The following is an 18,013-nucleotide window of genomic DNA, read 5'->3' on the forward strand; positions in this document are numbered from 1 at the left end:
GAACAAAGGGGGTCTGGGTGGAGGAATTTCAATGCTCTGGGATGAGGGAAGCCCTTAGAGAACATAAAAACAACAGGGATACAACAAGGCGTCTCCGTCCCATGTGGATCTGGATTTGAACTTGGCTGCCCCCGTCTAGACAGGAATGATGGTCTGGAGGTTAAAGGACGCAGGCGATCTGGATTCAGATCCTGGCTCTGCCTGTGTGACGTTGGGTAAGTCACTGGGTCTTCTCTGCAGCTGGGATTCACAAAGGTGTTTAAGCACGGAGGCACCTGGGGGCTCGTGATCTTTTCTTCCTCTGTCTTGTCGGGTGGGACTGGGCGCTCTTTGAGGCAGGGACTCTCTCATGATGGGTACATACAGCACCTGGCACACTGAGTCTCTGCTCACGTCTGAGGCCCCTCGGCACTCCCCTAATAATCCTTTTATTCCTGAGTTACAGCTGCGGCATCCACTCATCCCCTCGAGGAAGCAGCCCAGGAGGAGTAGAAAGGGGCAGCAATGCCACGCAGTACCTTGCTGAGACAGACGCCTGGGAGCAGCCAGCCCAGTGCGGTCAAAGGCAGCCCTTTGTCTCTCTGCTGCTCCAGACAGCCGGGTTCACTCAGCGGCTGGCTAATTAGCTGTGTGAATAGCCAGAGCTTGGGGCTGGCCTGTGAAAGGGAGATGGATGAGGTTGCTGCACGGCGCTGGCTGGGCAGGTGTAGCACAGCAATTCCCCGTTTTTCCCCTCCATCTGTTCCCATACTGCCGAGCCGGGCCCTCCTCTGACATGCCGAGTGACCCTGCAAACCCACCAGGCCCGGAACCGCTTCCCCCAGCTACTCTCACGCTCAGACGCGTCGGGCGCTTTTAATAAGGCAAGATTTACTGCTGACCTTTGGGCGCCGGGGTCCTTTCTGGGAGGCCGTGGCAGCCCCAGCCACGCCCCACCCCGCAGCAGGAGGAAAGCAGACTATTCCTCTCACTGCTTCGGGGGAACCCCAGAGATTCTTGAGTCCCATCCTCTGACCTCCGTTCCCACTTGCTCTCCTGCCCCTCCGAAAGCTCCACCTTCCGATTAGCCGGTCCTGGAGCCTGCTCCCCCAGGGCAACCAGAGATGATCTGTGGAGAATTGCTCCCAGACCCTTTCTTACCCTGAGGTAAAAGGCATTGTCAGAGCTGATCTGGAGACACTGGGACCAGTGGGACAGGAAGAGCGGAGGCTTCCAATACGATGGGGATGGGTGCTACAAACCAGTCCCCGGCTTGCCTGGATCTGGCCCCTGAGGCATGGGGCTTCCTCCTAGCATTGGGGAGCCTGTGCTGGTGCCTCAGCTCCCCGCCATTCCTCACAGGGCTGGAGCACACAACATCTACTAGCCTGGGCCTCCCTCGGCTCTGGTGTCTGAGGGGAATGTGGAGAATGTCTTTCTGCTTCTCGTTTGGAGGCTGCCTCACTTGTGTGTGGCCCCCAACTGATTTCGCTGTGGGTCAGCGGCCCCCGACCCAACAAGGGGTTCCCACCCCCGCTATAAACGCAGCACCATGGAACAAGTGGAAGGTTGCCAGCCCTCCAGGACTGGCCTGGAGTCTCCAGGAATGAAAGATGAATCTCGAATTAAAGATTACAGCCCGGCGTGAAATCTCCAAGGATGCGTCCAGTCCAAATTGGCCACTCTAAACAAGCCGCTCCATGGGCTCGTGACCAAAACGCTCTGCTCCCACTGCTTCTGGGGCAGGGCTCCCTCCCCATCGTGGCAGTAGAGTGCTTCATGCTCGTGCTCTGACTGGTTACTGCGGCCCTCTGCTTGCAGGCCCAGCTCTGCCAATGCACCCCTGTCCTGTCCCTCCACTTTCTGCTGTTGCAGCCCTGGTGCTTTTGCAGCCACAGCTCGGCCGGTACACTGCGACCCTGACCCGAACCCCCCCTCCTCCCCGTTTTCCAGCCCGGCCTGCCCATCTTGCAACCATGTGACAGGTTAACAAACACAGGGAGGAAGCTTGAAAGACTAACAGGAAACACCCCCACTGGTGACTTTGATCAGGAGGAGCTCAGGCATAGGGAGGCGGGAGACTTCACTGACAACCAGATGCTTCCGATAGGCCTAGGGTTGCCAGGTGTCCAGTATTGACCCGGCCCGTCTGTTATTTTCACGTCCTGTCCGGTAAAAAAATTCAGAAAATACCAGACACCTAAAATGTCTGGTATATTCTGATTTTTTTTTCCCTGCCAGGAGGCAAAAGTACCGGACACCTGGCAACCCTACGATCCACTCAGCAACTGGGCCCAGCTCTCTCACTTACCTGGTTCCACAGGGGAGCTGTCTTCTGGCTCGGAGCAGGAAAACAAGATGGCTGACGGCCATGCTGCCTTAAAGGAACAACATGCTGGGTTTTTTTTTTTTTTTTTTTTGCTTAATAACTCTTGGGGCAGGGGGGGATGTTTGGTATTTTTGGTTAAACCATCTGGCAACCCTAGACAGGCCCTGTGTTCGTTTGGGCCTAGCTGAGCACTCAGCACGGTCTCCGGTTGGCAGAAGATGATGGGAATGACTCCAACAGGGGCTGTTGCCAGTTGGTGCCGCCAATCCACGGCGTGTCCATGGTAGTTCTGCAGCCTCGGTCAGCAGGCGGGGCAGGACTGGTAGGGCTCATGCTTTCCTGTGGTGCTAATCTGTTGGGATGGGCAAGCACCAGCTTGGTCCCTGAAACCAGCTCCGGGCCAGGGTGGCTCCCATGGGCCAGCGCACACAAAAGCAATGGGGCAGCAGGGAGCTCTGGGGATGCTTGTGGTGTCAGGCTGGTGTCAGGGATTCAAGACTGACAGATGTTCCCGGGGGCAGGAGAAGAAAAATGTGTGGCCAGCCAGGAACAGGACTGGCTAGCAAGCTTCCGCTTCTGAGCTATGAGTTGTGTCCCTCAGAGCTTGGCTAGCCATGCTGTTTACCCCGAGTCCCTGGCAGAACCGGCTTCTTCCCAAGGTTTGGGTGTGGCTTTATTGCTCAGTGACTCTGGCATTCCTGATCCAGGACCTCTGTTATATATTATAAATCTCAGCCAAGGCTAATGGCTCACGGCGCTAAGCCCTGTGCTGACAGGTAGCAAAGCAGGCAGTCAGTACCCCAATGAGCATGCAGGACATGCATGAACAAGGATCTCACTCCTGCAGATCTCTCCTCTCACAGCAGTCCGTACTGGTATCGGTGGGACGAACATCAGGAAGGGATGTCAGGGTGGGGCCCAAAGTACAGCCCAGCTGGACCATTTTGGGGCCAGCTTTTCCCTGCAGCAAACCCTCACGGGCAGGGCTTGCTGTTCAAGGCACGCCATGTTAAGGAGAGTCTATCTCTTGAAGGTCAAAAATGCAAACGCTGCACGAAACCCATCCTGGGTGCCTCCGCGCTGGAGTCTGTGAGGAGGTGAAGTTGGTCCATCATTAGCTACGGCTTTAAACGAGAGTTCATGCACAAGCGCAGGCTCACTCAGTCACCTCTGGATATTTCTGGCCACTTCCTGGCTGCTCACATCTTTATCAGAGAGCAGGCAGGATGCTCTTACTGGTCCAGTTCAAACTCATCTTGCTCTGCAGTGCATCTGCTGCAGCCCTCTCTTCTGTTAGAAATTGGAATGAGAGTAGGTGCTTGGTGCTGAATTACACTCCAGAGCTCATGCAGTAATCTGCCCACATCAGCTCTTCTACTGGGTGAACACTTAATAGACTGACAATCCTAATTAAAAACAAGATGTGATTTTTGTGCCAGGTTTGGGAGTATTCAGCTTGCTTGCCTGGACTGACTGGCTGTGTTCTGGATGGATGGATCTCTCTGTCCATCTCCATCCAATTGGGATTCTGGGTCGGGGCACAGGAGAAATGAGACCTGCCGTTTTCCTTGATTTGCTGGCTGAAAAAACAACGTCTGGATTTTGAAGGTGTTCCATGCTAAGAATGTGCCTCTGTCATGTGTGCAGGGCAAAGCCAATGCAGGGAGATTGATGAGCATGAGATAAAAACACAGCATTGCTGTATTCCTTTGAACTGCTGCAGTGTGGCTATCCTACGAGATCCTGCTTTGGATGATTTCTGTAGACTTTTGTAGTCATTTTTTTATTAGGCTTTGTCTACACTGCAGGATTTTTGTGCAAGAATCTTTATGTGGAAGAGATCTTGCGCAAGAAGTTTTTGCGGAAAAGCGCGTCCACACCTCAAAAGTGCATCGCAAAAGCCATCTGCTTTTGCGCAAGACAGCGGCCACACTGCATGGACGCTCTTACGCAAGAAAGCTCTGATGGCCATTAACAGAATGGCCATCAGAGCACCTGCGCTTTTTCTGATACGCTCTTTTTGCACAAGAAACCCCTGTGGAGCGTCCACACATGCCTTTTTGTGCAAGAGCTGTAGTGCAAAAAGGAGTTATCCCTCGTGGGGACAGGAATAACTCCACTGGCAAAAGCCCTCTGTTTGTTTGGTTTTAATGGCAAAAGAATTCTCTTTGTTTGATTTACTGATTGTTTGGTTTTTTGTGCAAAAATATGCTTGAGGTGAGGACGCTCCGCCGGTTTTTGTGCAAAAATTACGATTTTTGCACAAAAACCTTGTAGTGTAGACAAAACCTTTGTGGAAGCAGTCGTGTGTTATCCTTGAAGCAATAATTCACATTGTCTGACAACAAAACCCCCTTCTACACAAGGGTGGAAAAAAGCAGTGAAACAACCATGCTCTGCTGCAAGAAGCATTTGTGGTTTCCTCCAAGGCAGTGTGTGCTCTGCTAAATTGCCTGGATTTGCTCTGATCCTGATGGGCATTCTCCATGGCCTGCTGTCAACACACCCTCTCATTTAAAAGTACCCAGACCGATGGCCTGTAAAACAGCTTCCGCAATGTATCACTTGCTGTCGTTATTGTGGGCGCTGATGTTGCACCGGTAGCGTGCGAGGCCTGGGGAGCTGTGAGCCTCACCTGGCTGTCTTATCACTTGGTGCTAGAACAGGAAGCTTGCAAGGGCTAAGGGAATTAGTGACCTTTCAGAGACTTTGGGTGCCCAATGAAAAATCACCTGCCAGAGGAAAAGAATGAAGAGAAAATAACCCAGCGGCAAGACACCACTACAGAGCACGTTGACTCCATGCTGAGAGTCTCAGTCTTTTACATCTTACTCAGCAAGGCAATTAAATAGCTAATTAGATTCCTAAACCATTGACACCATCGGGAGCAGCTTGGCCTGGGCTTTCCACCTTAGTTGAGATGCGTGGTGAAGATGGTGTTGAGCGCATCCTGCTGGAAGGCTGACAGCTCTGCAGGCAAGACCCCCCATGCCAAGCCATGGGGCCTGACCTCGCACAGAATTTTCCAGGTGAAAAATAAGATTAGCAGGAAACAATTATGCCACCCAAAGGTTCGTCTGTCTCCTGAGCCTAACTAGTGACTCCTGCGGCTGAGCCAGGGCACGGGGGAACAGCTATGCCCTTAGCCCTCAGCAGTCAGGAAATGGGCCAAACTACTGTGGGGCCAATCCTAATAATCAGGGGCCTAGACAGACAGAGCTTATTGCTTTGCACAGGCACCTAGAAGCGTTGTCTATACTGCTGGCTTTTGCCGGCAGACAGTATGCAAATGACGTGCTGATTAGCATATTGCCGTGCTTCATTTGCATAATCTATTTGAGCCGGTTTTGCACAAAAACAAGCAGTGCGGACATTTCCTTTTTGCACAAAAATCCCCTCTGGAGAGGCATAAGGATCTTGCGCAAAAAGGGGTTTTTGCACAAAAAGGAAACATCCACACTGCTTGCTTTTGCGCAAAAACCCCTTGAGCAAAACCGGCTCAAATAAATCATGCAAATGAAGTGTGATAATATGCTAATCAGTGCTTCATTTGCATACTCTCTGCCAGCAAAAGCCAGCAGTGTACACATAGCCTGAGTGTGCTTGTGCACATGCACGTGTGTGTGATGAGCATTCAGTTCTGAACTTGTGCTCGCCTCCCAAGTGTAACTTGCACTTTGTCCCCCTCCTGTCATGTACACCTATAGCTCTTACCTTCCTCCATCTGTTTTAATCCTGGACCTTCAGGTCAACTGCCTCCTTCCACCAGTCCTGATCCCCTTCCCTGGAAATTCAATCCAATGTCCTATCTACACGCCTTGCCCCCAGCCAATCCTCAGTCCTTGTCTGCCTCATCGCTCTCTATATGCTACCATGCTGGGCGTGTATCTTATGCCCAGAAGACACTGAGCCAGTCAGAAACATCCTGAGTCCTGACGTGACAGGTCCTTCTCCGTCAGCTGCCACACCCAAGGCCTCAGCTGCTGACATCCCAATTTGGAAGGAGAGAGTGGGCCACCTGTGGCAATTGTTCTTGTCAGTCTCTCTCTGTGACTCGTGTCTAGAAGAAGCCACAACAGGTGGCCTGCTGGGATTATTGTTTACTCGTCGCAGCCAAGTAGAAGTGACTGGGCAAATCATTAGCAGCATTATGTCTCGGGATTTCTTGAGGGTTGGAACTGTTTTGAAAGTACCTTCAGTGGGAACAGATTTGTTTTCCTTCCCCTGTGTGATTGCACTGCGTGGTCACAAAAGGGTATGTCTACTCTACAGATTTTTTTTGGAAAAACAGCATTTTTTCCTTAAAAAACCTGCAATCACGTTCTTTTGAAAAAAATCGAAAGAACTGAGGGTTTTTCTTGGCATTGGTAAACCTCTTTCTACGAGGAAGAAGCCTTTTTCCGAACGAGCTCTTTCAGAAAAAGGCATGTGTGGACAGGGAAGAGGGAGAGGAAGAAGAGGAAAAAACACAGGTACCCCGATGGCCGTTCCGTGCATAATAATCACAGCTTACATGCGAGATAGCGTCCATTTAGTGTGGACACGGTCTGTTGAAAAAAGCAGATGGCTTTTTCGATGCGCTTTCACAGTGTGGACTGTCTTTTTCAGAAAAAGTTTTTTCGGAAGATCTCCTCTGGAAAAGCTTCTTCGGAAAGAAGCCTGCAGTCTAGACACAGCCAAAATGAAAGGCTGGGCTGTGTCAGATGGAGGGTTAGAAGGAGCAATACTAGATTTACCTGCGCAGCCATGGCAAAGGAAGCTCAAATATTCTGGTGATGGCAGTGGGCCTGGGAATCCCCAGACAGAGGTATTCACAGCCTCAGGCATCATCCGTGTGAAGGGCATCCTCTGCCAACATGCCAGCGGGTGGAACCCTGCGCTGCTCCCAGCCCACGGACCGACAACCGAAGCACGACACACGAGAACACTGAGCGCCCGCCGCAGCTGAGCTCCCGGAATGGTGTACCAGCTGGCACTGCGGCCAACATGTCAATTTCTCTTTGGTGAGGCAAAACAACAGAGTGGGGCCGCAGACTGGGCTCATTTCATTTGCTGTAACGTAATCTTTCAATCTGGCTGCTCAATGAATTTCAGCTCTGCTTGCCACAGCTGTGTTACTCGCTCCCGTCTGCCCTCCGAGACGGTGGTTCCGTGGCCTCCTCGCCATTTCTCTCGCCTTGACCGCAGGAGTCTCTTCTCGCCGCTCCCTGCTGCTTGGCACTGGTATAGCAAAGGCTCTGAATCCCAGAAAATTGTGGCCTCTGCATTGGTTTATTTAAGTGCTCCACTGGGGTGTATAAATAGCAGCCGCTTGTACAGGAGCAAAGCCCGCTCTCTGTACAACATCACTGATGCTAAAGGAGAGCTGCTGCCTACAGTTCTGGAACTCGCCCTAGGAAAGGGCGCAATGGGATGGAAACAAGGGAGCCGGGGGAAGATCCATCCTTAAGATCTATGGGGTCCCATGGAGTACTATTAAAATGGTGCCCCCGTGCCCGATGGCAGCCCAGGGGGCCAGAGTGATGGTTTTTTAGAGAGGTGATTTTATAATCTTCAGCAACACGCTCATGAACTGTTTTTAAAATAAATTTTAAAGTAAGTGTAACCCACACACCTAATGTGGTTACTAAACAATGCAAGTGGTACTTAGACCTCAGCAACAGTTAAAACCAAGAGACCTCTACAGCAGGGGCTAGAAGTCAGCTGGCTTTTAGCTCAGAGGGTAGAGACGCCTATACTCCGTTTCAGAGGTCCTAAATTCAAATCCACAGTTACATAAGATCCCGGCAACTAACACAATAAATTCAGAAATGGGACAGTATGGCTATGTCTACACTCGCAGCTTCTTGCACAAGAACATCTTGTGCAAGGGTTCTTGTGCAAGAAATCTTGTTCAAGAAAACATCCACACTGCCATGTGCACGCTATGCTTTTGCACAAGAGCATCCATGGCAGTGTGGACGCTCTCTTGCGCAAGAAAGGTCCGATGGCCATTTTAGCCATAGGGCTTTCCTGCGCAAGAAATCCCTGCGGAGCGTCCACACTGCCCTCTTGCGCAAGAGCTCCTGCGCAAGAGGGCTTACACCTGTTAAAAAAGAGTGTAGCTCTTGTGCAAAAAGCCCTCTCTTACCATGCCGTACTGTAAATTTCCTTGCGCAAGAGCGGGTGGGCTTTGTAGATGCTCTGCGGATTCTTGCTCAAGAATGGCCATACTTGTGCAAGAAGCCGCGAGTGTAGACATAGCCTAGGTATCTGGGGTTGGCAAATGGCTCCATTACCTCTCAAGTGCTTCTTTCACAGGTTCTGCAAAGAAGTCTGGCAAGTGTTGTCACTTGTAAGTTAACTAGATCCTCTCCTGAGGAAGCAGACCAGGGATAGGAAGAGGCAGGTGGGTGGACATTAAGACCCAGGTGTGCCCCAGATTTTTGGGTGCCCAATGTGGCTGTGTATTCTGTGTATGGATACGACGGCTCGGGGGTGGGGAGTGTACACTATTATACGTGTTCCATTGTTTCAGGCGATTATGGGAACACAGGTCTGACCCACAGAGTGGCTGTTGCAATATTAGGCTGAATGACTCCACAACCCAAGGCCAATAATTAACGGACTTCACTGCTGGGGGCGGGACTGGGGCAGGGTCGGAAAATGGTGAGACAAGAGAATGCATTTGGGAGATGGAGGGGGGGTACTTCTGCCCTGGAGAGGGAAAATCCTGCAGAAATAGCTCTTGGATAATGTGCAGGGGAGTATAGGATACTAAGCTAGATAGGAAGTAAACCTGCCCATCACTCCTCTCTGTGAATCTATGGTATCCAAGCCTGCCTAGTAAATACTCTCTGAGCCTTAGCTCTTTGTTTCATACGGAGCTTTGCTGCCTGGGATTTATAACAATTATTATTCTCTTATGTCCTAAGCAGGGTTTTATCCACCCTAGAATCAACCAGGAAGAATAATGAACTAGCAGTGGACCCAGGAGCATCCGTTAGCTCCTGGGTGCTTTTAATTGGGCACCATGGACAGAGGTTTGAAAAGTTTCATTGGAGAGCTAATCTGCATCTTCTGGCTGGGGGGCTTTGTGATCAGTGTTCCCTGAAAGCTGAGCACTTGGGTGGCCTCCCAGGAAAGATTCAAACCCACAGCCACCCAGAGCCAGCAGCATGTGTTTCCATTGATGGTGCATATGCCTTGGTTCACACAACAAAATGTATTCCGCACATGGGCTTAAATTGCAGCAAGGGAGGTTTAGGTTGGACATTAGGAAAAACTTCCTACCTGTCAGGGTGGTTAAACACTGGAATAAATTGCAAAGGGGCGTTGTGGAATCTCAGTCACTGGAGATATTTAAGAGCAGGTTGGACAGACACCTGTCAGGGATGATCTAGAGTGACGGTGCTTCATCCTGCCGTGAGGGCAGGGGACTGGACTCGATGACCTCTCGAGGTCCCTTCCACTTCTAGTGTTCTGTGATTCTTTGGGAACATTGACTGTCAGTGGAGCTCAGGACTGAGTTTTAGGCAGAAGTAAGGAGGGACCCCTCCCCCCAATAAAACACATGAGGGCAAGCAATGGTATGCACCCTTGAAAGTCAGTTGGGGAGTGCCTGGAGCTAAGAGATCTTGGCTGCTAATGGAGATTTGCAGCTCAGCACAGAGTTAGGTGCCCAGCAAGCAGCAGCTTATTGGATGATTTCGGCAGCCAGGAACGGACGAGTGTGTGTTTCTGTCTCTCGGGAGGCAGCTCATTGGTTGCACGATGTGCTGAGTGGTTGTGAAGGAGGCCAGCAGATCAGAACTGGGTTTCTCACCCTGCCCATGGTCAGGGTTCTGCAGGATTTGGTCACCAATGGCGGGGGGCTTTTATACTTTAGGCAACGGTGCCACCTACAGGAGACTCACCAAGCTGCCTTTATCTCTTTCTCCTTAGGCCCCACATGGTGTCTCTGGAATAAAAATCCTCTGTCATCATGACAGTATCACAGGTTCTTTGGTTGCTGAAATTTTCCATTACCCTATACACCACCTCTCCCTGACTCTGGTGGCAGGACTAGTCGGGCCTTGTGTTAAGTGGGGTTCACGCACCTGTCAGGAAGATGTTGGTTCAAACAATCCAAGGGAAGTCTGTGGGACTTTTCTGTGCTCTGGCTAGGGTTAAAATTAACCCTTTCACTCCTGGGAGCTTCAGCACACTCAGGGTACGTCTCCACAGCAGGGCTAATGAAGCTATGCAACTTCAGCTACGTCAATTGTGTAGCTTAAGTCGGCTTTTGGCGCTGTCTACACAGCAGGAAGTTGAAAGAAGAGCACTCTTCCTTCGACTTCCCTTCCTCCTCGTGATATGAAGGTTACAGGAGCTGGAGTAAGAAGTCCTCCTGCTTGCCATTATTTTGAAATCATAAAGCTGGAAGAGACCTCAGGAGGTCATCAAATCCACCCCCCTGCCCAAGGCAGGACCAATCCCAACTGAGGAAAGGCTTGTTGTGTAGACATGCACGATGTTATTCCGAAATAACACTGCGTTGTACATGTATCCTCGCTGTATTGCATCAAGTTTATCAAGGTAATGGTCCCATGGAAATTGATGCAACACGAGGAAGTACCTAGCTCAGTCATTGGCACCCCTGGAAAGCCCCGCTGCTCCACCTGGATGTATTTGGAAGATTCGGGTGCAGGGTCGTCTGTTGGGACATGCAAATGAAGATAGGGTGTCTTTCTAAGAAAATGTGTTTTTCTTCAGAGAAGAATTCTTTTGGGGAAGTTTCCCCCAGCTTGGAACCATGGGCTCTCCTTTACCTGTGGGACTATCCTGGTGCTGCATTCAAGCTCTCCTCTCCCTTCCCCACCACCCTAGCGATAGTGCTTTCTGCTCTCTGTGTACAGGGTACCTGATGGCACAAGGTGCAATGCACTGCAGGGTTATCTTGCCTCTCCCTGGCCATGCCTGCACACTGGGCAGCATGGCAGGTGGCGCTCAAAGGCACGTGTCATTCCTGTAGAGTGGGTAGTCAAAGGAAAGGCTTAAGCAACGTCAGGGCTAAATCCAGTAGAGTGGAGCTTCCCCTTATGGCCTGGCTCTCTCCCTGCATTACCAGAGCATGCCGGCTGTTTCAGGAGCAGGGAACTTGCAAATGGGGGGGGGGGGGGGAGAGCTAATGCAGCAGGGAGGAGTGGGTAAGCACAGGGGGGCCACAGACTCACCGAGTCTCCCTGGGTCTCCCTGCCTTGATTTCCCTGCCTATAACATGGCGACAGCATTACTGACCCACCTTTGTAAACTACACTGAGGTCTACAGGGGAAAGGAGCTGTAAGTGCAAAGCCTGGGTATTATTGGAGAAGTGTATCGATCAGCGGCAGGGATGAGGTTTCTTGGCTGGGGGCTGGACTGGATCATCTTCTGCTTCCTACGGTGTTTCCCTTTCCCCTCCTCATTGTCTTTCTGAACTATTTAGTCTGTAAACTCAGCACGACAAGGATTGTTAATCAGGCCTGCACAATAGGAGCCCAATCCTGGTTGTCCCAGGGCACTGCTGTAATACACCTAATACATTCAATTACAAAGTTACTCTTCCCCTTTAATAAAGCTTTGCTAAATTAAAGTGTTGGGAAACCAACAAGGCGTTTCAGCTCAGGCCTTGGGGTATGCAATAGTTAACTTCCCATTCCATCTCTTGCACGGAGGGGTTGCAATTCAATGGCTGGGCACCTTGCAGTGCATTGAAAGCCTGCAGCAGAAGGAGAATGCAGCTGGGTCTAAAGCTGCCTTAGGTGGAAGGTGTCTCTTTGGGGCTGCCTGGCTTTTGGCTGTCCTTTCCTGGGGACACAGGACTTGAATCCATAACTCTGTCCTCTCCAGGCAAGCACCCTATCCTCTCAGCCACATGAGAACCTACCTTACCACGTTACTAGACAGAAAAGCACAAAGCACGTCTGACATTGCTGTTCAGTCCTGCATGAGCTCAGTGCTGACAGGCTGGGGACAGGCTGATGGAGGTGCCGCTAATGTGCTTCAGCTCTGCCTTAGAGGGTCGCCCTGTTGTTGGGAGTGCGGAATGAAGTCTTCCTGGTCCCAGCAGACCTTGCTCGGGAACTGCCCAGTGCCAGGTCTCATGGTGGGGTTTTGTGCCACGGACACCTGGCTGAGGAGGAACTGGACTTAGATACACCCAGCCTGTTTCACAGTGGCCAATACGCAGCCATAAGGTACGCTCCCAGGAGGGTGGGAGACCTAGAGTTGATCTAAGGATCCAAAAGACAAAAAGCTCCATTGTCTATTTCCTGGCCATTTTTCCATTCACTCAGCAGGGGCCATTCAGCATGACACCCGGCCCATAATTCACTCCAGGGCTCATGAATATTTATCAGCTAGGATGAATGGGGTGAGCTCAGTTAACTCCGTACACCGTCACAAGCCACATGGCATTCCAGGTCCATAGCTTATATGTAACACCGCAAGGGGCGGAGGGAAGCGGGGCGAGGGGGAATAATATAAATTCATAGAGACAGAAGAGACGTAAACAGACTGTCTCCGAAGAACTTAGCACACCCAGAGGTCAAAATACAGCAGCTGCTGGGAGGTAAGGAGATGGGCTGTGGTTTATGGATAGCAGCTGACGGATGGGCAAGTAGCTTGATTGTCTTTCTTCAAAGCATCTACCGAACTTTCCAAGCATGGATTCATTGTCCCTGCACCCCTGAAGCCGCCTCGTGACTAGTGCGCGGCCTACATTCTGGACAAAGAATTACATGCACACTTTGGCCTACCAGCATGCCCATTTTACAGCATGCAGGACCTACAAAAAACCACACAATTCGGGCCTCATCTGACATCTTTGGGATTCTTTCATTGACCTTAATTTGGCGTGGGAGTCTGTTGCTCTCAGAGCAAGGGGTAGCACTCAGCATGAGTGAACGCAGAGCTTGAATGCAGGCCTATGGATCTCCCAATTGGTGTGCAGACGATGATAGCCACTCAAGAGCTGTCTGGAACCAGCAGGGGAGGGAACAAGTGTTGCTCTGGCCAACCCAAAGCTCCACCCAGGAAGCTCCTGATTGGAGCAGACATTCAGCCCCACCGATTGGCCCAGGCACACTATTTAAGCCAGAAAGGCACAGGAAGTTGTCTGAGCAACTGGGTGAGGCCCTGATCGGCTGTTGTCCTAGACTGGCTCCTTGCACCTTTGCAAGTGCTGCTTGTCTCTAGCTTGATCCCTTTGCATGGCTATCTGACTCTCGGTGTTTTTAAAAGTGATCTGCGGATCCCTTCTGTGAAACCTGCTCACTGGCCACTCCCGTTTGTTTATTTACTGGTTCCACAACCACAGAAACTCACAGCTCCAATTGGCTGCAGTTCGCAGTTGGTAGCCAACGGGAGCTGTGGGAAGCAGCAGCTCGGTTCATGCCGCTTCTCGCAGCTCCCCTTGGCTGCAAACGACAAACCGCAGCCAATGGGAGTCATGAAGCTCTGTGGCTGCGGAGCCAGTAAATGAACAACCCGCAGTGGCCAGTGAGCAGGTTTTTCAGGGTACGTCTACACAGCAGGGCCAAAGTCGGAATACGCTACACAACTTCAGCTACGTCCATTGCGTAGCTGAAGTCGAAATAGCTTAATTCGGCTTTTGGCGCTGTCTACACAGCAGGAAGTCAAAGGAAGAACACTCTTCCTTCGCCTTACCTTACTCCTTCTGAATGCAGAGTTACAGGAGTTGGAATAAGAAGTCCTCCATCTCACCGTTATTTCCAAGTAACGGCTTGCTGTGTAGACACGCACTATGTTATTTCAAAAGAACATCAGTTATTCCAAAATAACATTGCTGTGTAGACGTACCCTCAGAGTGGATCCATAGACCACTTTGAGAAACACTGCTCTGACTCCAGTGCTGACCTTCCATATCACTAATGACACTGATTCAGGGTAATCATTTGGTGTGACTCGTGACCTCAGCTTTAGCCTTGTGGGTTGACCCTGGCTCTGACTCTGGCTTTGGTTCCTGGGTTTTGACTGTGGCTCTGATCACCCACACCCTGGTCCCTACACCCAGCAGTCCTGATTCTTGTTGCCCCTGCTGGCACCACGAGGTCAAACAGTGCACAAATCCGTTTCCTGCTAGAGATGGATGGTGTGAACCTGGACCAACCTATGCCAAAATGTAATGCCGAGCTTTTCACGAACGTCAGTGCACAGGGGAGAACAAGTCCCTTTTAAAGTGTTTGATATTTGCACTGAAAGGCAATTGGACTTGTGTTCTTGAAAATCCCACCGTAAAGAGATGCTAACAAGTCATCTAAGCCCCTGACTTCAATGTTGGCTCCAATCGGGTGTGGGCTGGGGAAAGCCCAGTTGGACTCTAGCTCTCCTTGTCACTGGTTGCTGCAGAAGAAGGGGGTTACATGACATTCTGCAGGAGGGGAACCACGGGGAGAGTTGATACAGAGAGTGCAAAAGCCAGGCCACCTGGAGTGCTTCTGTCACGGGGCGCGTGGGTGTCCCCCACCCGGGGGCCCGTCTGTCCACGCACCGCCTACTGTTCTGTGAGGTAGCCCCTCGCCGCGTGCTCCCCATCACCAGCCCCACCCCAAGTCCGGTGGGGTCTGGTCCTTGTATTCTTCGCCTCTCGGCTGGCTGAGCTTCGGCTACCTGGCAAGGGAAGGTAGGGGGGCTCAGGCCCTCCCCCACTCCGAGCCCTGACCCAGGGCCCTAAGGACTGGATGTTCAATGCGATGGGGTAGGGGCCCACCTTGGCGTCCCTGGCCACTCCCCCTCCCCTTTCCTTAGCCGCCTCTGGCTCGGCCCGGAGCCGCCAAAGGTCCTGTGCATTTGTGGCTTTGGCAGGGGCCGGCTCACCAGCTCCACTACTTCCCGGGGTCCTCCGGGGGCTGCCGGGATCGGGCGTAAAACACCCAGCCATGCCTCCTGACCCCCCCTTGTCGCGGCGGACCAGGCAGCGCAGCTCTGGGGTTTGCGCAGGGCTGCCATTTCTCCTCAGCCTGCCGGGGACAGTGCACCCGCAGTGTGGGGTGGGGAAACCTCCCCGTCACAGCTTCCCTAATGCACAGCCTTTGCATTTACATTAGGTGGTAGCAGTGGCAAGTCATCCGCTAACCCCCTTCTAAGCAGCACAGATATCAGAGACTTTGCAGACTCAAGTCCATCTCCATGGGTGTGTCTAGACTACAGGCTTTTTTCAAAAAAACTTCCCCTGCGTCTAGACAGCTGCCTCCTTCTTTCGAAAGTCAATCGAAAGAACGCAGCAGTTTTTTCGACCGTGGAAAACCTCGTTTTACGAGGAAGAACGCCATTTTTCAAAAGTGCTCTTTCGAAAAAAGGCGCTATGTAATGCAAACTGTGCTTTTTTGAAAGAGAGCATCCAGACTGCCTGGGTGCTCTCTTTCAAAAAAGCAGCTTGCTTTTTCGAAAGTACTGGTTGTAGTCTAGACATACCCCATGGGGCCAGGGCAGAGCTTGTCCCTGCAGTATAGCCTCCTGAGCTTACCCACATCTCTTGCCCCACAAGGTTTGGATACTGTTCCTCCCCACAGTGGCATTTCCAGCCCCCTGCCAAGGGATTTGTTCCCAGTCATAGAGGGGGCAGTGAGGGCTAATGGGTGGATCACAGGTAAGGTGCCTCCCAATTATTCCAGTATGGAAGTGAAAATGCTGTAGGATTCCTTCCATTGGTATAAATGACTCTCCAGTCTGATGGAGTTTAAGGCCAGCAGGGACCATTAAACCATTTTGTCTCACCACCTGCATAGCACAGGCCATTGAATTTCACCCACTTACCCGTGTAGGGGACCCAATAACGAGCATGTGCATTTTTCTGTAACCGGAGTTCTGTGACACGTTAATTCTAATGCAAATGTTTTCGAGTGCTAGACCAGACTAGGACACCCCCCTCTGCGAGGAATGTGTGTGATCACAGGATTAAAATGATGAGCCTTTCAGAGTTACAGCCCACTGCTTGTTTTGTGTGGGTAGATAGTGCCATCCTCTGGTCAGTTTCAATAATCACAGGTTTCTATATCAGCAAGGCTTTTTCCCATCAAAGATCTTGCTGGTAAAAGCTCTGACTCTTTGTGGCTCTAGTCATTTATATATATAAAAAGCAGTTTGTATATTAAAACACTTTATACCCAGCCACCAGGACCCATTATCAGCTCTCAGGAGCTAAGCAGCGTGAGGCCAGGTCAGGCCTCCGTGGGTAATGTGACATTATTTGATTGAAATATTAGTCATCTGATTAAAATGTGGCAGGTGGCCAGAAAGGCTTAACCAGCTGGGGCTGATTGACTCAGGGTCAACCTTTAATGACTTTGTTAGGCTGGTATGTAAATGATAGCTGGGCTATTATGTTAGGCTAGAACAGAACTTTGAAATGCAAACTTGCATTAGAGCATCAGAGTGGTAGGTGTTTGCTCAGGTTTTGTAATCTGAACCCTTGTCTTTTTCTATAGCTTTGATTCAAGAGCAAACATTTGAACATTTCTGATGAAACTTGATTGAAGTCTCTCTGAAGTTTGTGGTAAACTGTTTGGGACCTGTTTAATGGATAAATTACCTTGTGCTAATTGCCAACATGTTTGGGAGACAGAAGGTGATGTCAAAAGCCCATTGTCTCTCCAGGGCCAAAAGGCAGCTGTAAAGGTATAAAGTTCCTTTGGACAGGAAGAGGATTCTGTTTTGTCTGACAGCTGCTTGGATGCTCCTAGGGATAAGAAATGAGATGCCAGGATATCCTGGTGCCCATTTCACAGGGTCTCAGATCTGCTTGAGGTTTCATACAGGGAAAACCTAAGTCATAAGACTGAGGTCTTAGTCCTTGACTGGAAACACTCTGGATGGGGATTTTGGACTGTAACCATGATCTTTTTGCAACTATGAGATCACCCTCTCTATTATGTATCTGGCCCTACATGTACATTGATCTTTTAACCAACACTCTCTCTCTCTCTCTCTCTCTTCTTTTTTAATAAATCTTAAAAAACAACAAATGGTCTGGTAGCACTTTATAGACTCACAAAACATGCCGATGGTATCGTGAGCTTTTGTGGGCACAGCCCACTTCTTCAGATGACCGGAGTGATTAGTTTAGGATGTGCAGACCCAAAATAAATGGGAAGAAGGGAGAGTGGGGGAAAAGGAAAAAGAGAAAGGGGCAGGAAACAAGGAGCAGAGGGAATAAGTAAGTACCTGAAGATTGGATAGTTAAAAGGAAGCAGATAAGGATCAAAGGGAACTAACACAAGAATCCACACAGAGAGCTCTGTTGGCACCTTCACTGAATGTTAGGTAGGTAATGTCCAAGCCATCCATTGTCCTGATTGAGGAGATGATGATAAGAATGAGAATTGAATTTGTGGATGAATTGTAATTCCAATGCCTCCCTGTGTATTTAACTAGTAGAACAGGTTTGTGGCAAGACAGCCACCTGGAGATCTTTTAAAGAGAGATTAGGAAGTTAAGTTATTAAGAATAGGCTCCCTGTGGGTGTTTGGGATAAGGTCTGAAATATTCATTGGCCTGCAAGGTAATGTGTCTGATCCTTTGGAATTGGTAGAACTTTATTTGACTGGGACATTTGGATGGTGGCCTGAGGCTGAGTACTGTAACAGAACTGCGTGGTTTGGATTATTGTGTGACCAATAAGGTAATACAGAACTAACTATATTCTAACTATTGGAATAACCACCAGCTACTGGAGTGCTTAATTT

General features: G+C 50.4%; 1 protein-coding gene across 1 annotated transcript in view; it reads left to right on the forward strand.

The window, feature by feature from the left end:
- The first annotated feature begins 11 nt into the window (after positions 1-11).
- Positions 12-18,013, forward strand: part of TTC12 (tetratricopeptide repeat domain 12) — a 75,438-nt gene continuing 57,436 nt past the window's right edge. The window contains exon 1 of the mRNA XM_006111239.4: positions 12-215. The gene's annotated coding sequence lies outside the window, so the exon portion shown is untranslated. The remainder of the gene's footprint in view (positions 216-18,013) is intronic.

Source organism: Pelodiscus sinensis, chromosome 26 (genome assembly GCF_049634645.1).
Source record: "Pelodiscus sinensis isolate JC-2024 chromosome 26, ASM4963464v1, whole genome shotgun sequence".
Classification (NCBI taxonomy): domain Eukaryota; kingdom Metazoa; phylum Chordata; order Testudines; family Trionychidae; genus Pelodiscus; species Pelodiscus sinensis.